Source organism: Tupaia chinensis, unplaced genomic scaffold (assembly GCF_000334495.1).
Source record: "Tupaia chinensis unplaced genomic scaffold, TupChi_1.0 Scaffold144336_2, whole genome shotgun sequence".
In the NCBI taxonomy this organism is placed as follows: Eukaryota; Metazoa; Chordata; class Mammalia; order Scandentia; family Tupaiidae; genus Tupaia; species Tupaia belangeri.
In genome coordinates this window covers 82,593-87,494 of record NW_006204195.1, presented here as the reverse complement: position 1 = coordinate 87,494, position 4,902 = coordinate 82,593, and positions in this window count along the sequence as shown.

The window sequence follows — 4,902 nt, the reverse complement described above, 5'->3', positions numbered from 1 at the left end:
CCCTTCTCCACCCTTCTCTAGGGATCTTGGGCACCTATGCACACGTGCACAGTGTGAGTTTCAAGCCAGTGAGTCTGGGACTCGAACTGCGGTTGACCATGCGACATAACCATCGTGCCATCTGTGGTCCCTCTCGCTCCTTAACTCTAATCCAATTCTTGGAAACTAACGCTGCACCTTCACTCCAACTTGACTTGTTCAATCGAAAAGCGTATATTGGACAAGACTAGTTATAATGCACCTCCTGAATTCTCTATTCCCACCCCAACCTCGACTGCACTCTGGCTCTTGAGAACACCTACCATCACCATGTGCTGTCTCAGGATGGAAGTAGAAAGGCGAAACATGATAGAGAAAAATAAAGAGACGACAGAGGGCCAGCAGGTGGCGCGATGGTTAGGGAGCTGGATGCCCACAGAGCTGGACATGGGTCCGGTCCAGGGCCTAATGGCTCCCTCACTTTTCCGCTCTCTCTGTCTCTCTCTGGTGAGTGCCTGTATTAAATTTAAAAAAATAACAATAATGATAAATAAAGGCATGTAAACAATTCTATTTTAAAGGAGAGAGAGGAGGCAGGACAGAAAACGAAGAGGGGGAGGGAGAGAAGGCTAGTGGATGTGAGTTAACTAAGGTCTTCCCAGCTTCACGGCCAACCTCCAGGGCCTGGTCTGCGTAGTAACTGGGTGGTCATTCAAAAGTTACCCCTGTCTCTTCCACAGATCCGGAGAGTCTCCGAGGAGGAAGGTGCTCTGAAGTTACAGGCCTCCAAATCAATCCTTGCTGCTATCCTCTTCCCAGCTCCTGCTGTCCCCCCTGAAATGCTACCGAGACACCTTTTGCTGAAACTAAGATCCTGAAATACAATCCCCAAATCTCATGAAGAAATTCTGAAGCACTAGAAGAATTATTCTTAAAAAAAAAAAAAAAATCTGGAATTGGTCAGGTGGCATAATAGTTAAGGCGGCTGGGTTCCATATGGCTCACTGCATGGTTCAAGTCCAGACCTGGTGTCCTGAGAAACACACCAGGCCTGTGTGCGTGCATGCCCGCAATTCTGAGAGGAGAATGGAAGAGAAGGTATTGAGAGTGGAGGAGAAAGGACTGTACTGTGGTCATGCCCCGTGGGAGGTGCTTTCTCACTTTTCCTCTCTCCCTCTCTGTTTCTTTATGAGTGCTATAGCAAGTTATTTATTTTTAAGGAGATTTTTGCTATAGGGCACATGCACTCCCGGAGACAGAGAGAAAATGAGAAATCACCCCCCAATGGCCACACCGTAATTCCTTCTCCACTCTCCTCTTGGAATTTTGGGCACACACGCACATGCAATGGGTCATGACTCTGTGGGTCAGGAATTCAGGCACGGGTTGGTCTGCTCCAAATGGCCTGGGGTATTCAGCTGGAGAGTAGACTGATGAGGGGCTCTGAACTTCACTCCCATGTCTGGTGTCGCCGGGTCTCCAGCTAACTCTGGGTGTGGCTGGGACGGTTGACTTCTCTGGAAGGATGATTTTGTGGTAGCTTGGGCTTCCCCTTCTTAGCTGGGACGTCCGTGTAGGCCAAGCTGATGTCACAAAGGGCTCAGAATACAGTAACGCAAACAAGATTAGGCCAACTCTGCCCTCACGTCGCCAGCCAGGAGGAAGCCGTCCAGACCTGGCAGGATCGCTTGTCACCTCCAGTTAGGCTGCTTCATCTCTGGGCCTACAGGAGCCAGCAGGTGGCACATCCAATTCTTTGAAAGAAAAGTCTTTGGGGCCAGGAGTTGACAGGGTGGTTAAGGTGCCGAATTCCAACATGGCTGAACACAGTTCAAGTCTTGGACCTGGTGGCTGGAGGATCATGCCAGGTCTGTGTGTTTGTGTGTGCACCCAGATTCCCAAAAGGAGAATGGAGAAGGGATTGTGGTATGGCCATCCCCCTGGGGGGAGGGGGTGATTTCTCACTTTCGGGGGGGTATTTCTCCCTTTCCCCCTTTCTGTCTCTCTCCAGCAAGTGCATGCACCCTATGGCAAAAAAAAAAAAAAAACTTAAAAAAAAAGGAAAGTCTTTGAATAGTCATACACAAGCTAACACATCTTTTTTATTTTTTAACTAATTTTTATTTATTTGACCAGAGAGAGAGAGGGAAAGTGAGAAAGCAAGCTCCAGATCTGGGATCAAACCATGGTCGGCCATGTGGGATTCCAGTGCCTTAACCACCATGCCAACTGTTGGCCCCCATTATACATGTTTTCTATAGACTGTTTGGAGACCCCTGATATGGTTGAAAAAGTTCAAATAAGAGTGTTTCATGACACAGGAAAATTAAATCGCAGTGTCAGCGCTCGTAAGCCAAGTTTTACTGTACACAGCCACGACGATTCTCTTACTCATTGTCGGGGACTACTTTTTACACACTGAGGCTCATGGTTGAGTAGCGGCAAAAGAGACCATCTGGCCCCTCTGGAAAACATCTGCTGACTCCTGCCCCCGAGGGTGATTCTCACGGTGGGCCCCCTACGATCAACAAGACAGGAGCTTGTGAGCCATGCCCACTCCAAGCCCCCATCCTAAACCTACTACATCAGAAGTTCTAGGAGGGGCCCAGCAATCGGCATCAAAAATAATTCTGCCAGAGGGCACCTGGCTCTTCAGAGAGAGGGGGCGAGTGAGAAAGCGCTCCCACAGGGCAGGGCATGCAGCAGGCCCTTCTCCATTTCTCCATCCTGTAGGAACACGGGGACACGCACAGAAGGTATGTTCTTCAGGAAACAGGCTGGGATTCAAACCATGCAGTCAGCAGCGTGGGATCCTGCTCCCAACCACAAGGCCACTGGAATCAGCCCAAATCTACATTTTTAACGAGTCTCCCGGGTGTTCCTGTTGCTGGACTTTGAGCAAATATTCTCAACTCTAAGTGTACATCGGCATCATCTGAGCAATTCTGAAGCCCCAGCATCTAAGGCAAAGTTAATGCACCCGTCAGAATCCCTGCAGGTAGGCCCAGGCATTCAGCTCACCACACTTCCCGGTGATCCCAAAGTGCAGGAGACAGGGCAGATCAAAACCACACTGAGGGGACCAACAGTGGGTGTGACTGTGTCACTGGCCTCCCATGTTGTCGATCGTGGTTTGAGGCCCAGACCCAGTGACTTAAACTCACACCAGGCGCATGTGCGTGCATGACCAAGATCCCGAGAGGAGAATGGAGGAGAAGGGATTGCGGTGTGGCCATCCCCCCTGGGGGGTGATTTCTCGCTTTCTGACTCTGTCTTTCTGGCGAGCGCACGCGCCCTATAGCAAAAACCTCTCCAAGAAAAAAAAAGGGGGCCCCACCCACCTTGCATGGCTCTGCTGAGAAACCAAGAATGAGAAGTGTTGGCCAGGCCGTGGTGGGCAGAAACACGCCGCTGCTGGGATGTGATGGTACAGCCACTGTGGGAACAGTGCAGGGTCACCAAGACACTGGACATCAGCTGCCTACAACCCAGCAGCCCCACTATCAGAGGACAGGAACTAAACACGGCGAGCTCAGTCCATGTTGATCGTAGCACCGCTGCCAACAGCTAAGCCCCAGATCCACCTGAGCCCACAAAGAGTGAGTGCACAGGAAAGTGGGGCTTGCACACACAGAAAACTACACAGCCACACACAGGCAATCTTGTCATTGGGTGCAAAATGGAAGAGCCAGGAGGGAATAATACTAAACGAAATGAAATCGATCTGGAAGACAAATAGCCTGGGCCTCATTTACCTCACGGTCCACGTGCTCACCGACCGCAGGGCCTGCGTCTTGACCAACCGCTCGGCCAGTGTCCTCACCTGCCGCAGGGCCCGCGTCCTCACCTGCCACACAGCGTCCTCACCTGCCGCAGGCCCGCGTCCTCACCTGCCACAGGGCCTGCGTCCTCACCCACACATAAGCCTATATCCCTACTTACCACATATCCCATGTCCTCAGTTGCACAAAAGCCTCTGTGTCACTCTGGCAGAAGCTGAAGGTCGGGACCGCACTGAAGTGCAATGGCAGGTACCAGAAGCTGGTGGGGGAAGAAGTGGGGAGACGGGAGGAAAGGGTACGCTACACAACTGGGACTGGTACGGCAGCAGAGCAAATTGTGGCAGCAGAAGACTGGGGACCGTTTAAGACAGATTTCCAAAAAACCAGTGAGCACATGTGAGTGTGAGTGACATAAAACAATGACAAACGTTTGAAATTGTAAGAAGCTTCATTTCCTTGATTTGATTATCACACGTATACACCTTTTTATTTTCCTTTTGGGAGAGGTTTTTGCTATAGGGCAGTGCACTCACCAGAAAGACACAGAGAGACCGAAAGCCAGAAATCACTCCGCAATCCCTTCTCCTCCATTCTCCTCTCGGGATCTTGGGCACGCACGCACCCGGCGTGAATTTAAGCCACCGAGTCAAGGACTCAAACCACAATCGACTCCATGGGAATCCAGCGATACAGCCATTATGCCAACTGCTGGTCCCGGCACTGCATACACTTTTAAAAACCAAACTGTACCCCCCAAAATGTACAAAGATTAAATGTATATCAGAAGTTGCAGTAAAAATTACTGAAAGAAATACATGGAGCATCATCTGCTCCAAGAGCACCAGGCCCACCCTCACCCCGAGTCAGTCAGGGCCCCTGAGGAGAAGCAGGGCTAACCTTTGTCCCGGAGCTCCTGGTGAATCTCAAAGCCAGGATCTGGGCTCAGAGAGACCCGCCCTTCAGTGCTGGTTCCCTGGAGCCAATGGCCTGAGGCCCTGATCTCTGTCCGCCCTGGTGGGATTACTTCAGGGAGGAACTGCTGCTTGTCTCTTCCCCTCCCTGCCAGGGTGTGGAGCTAAACGGGATGAGCGGCCGACCAGCAGTTCGCTGAGCGCTGGGAATCCCGGGCTCCCTGAGCGTC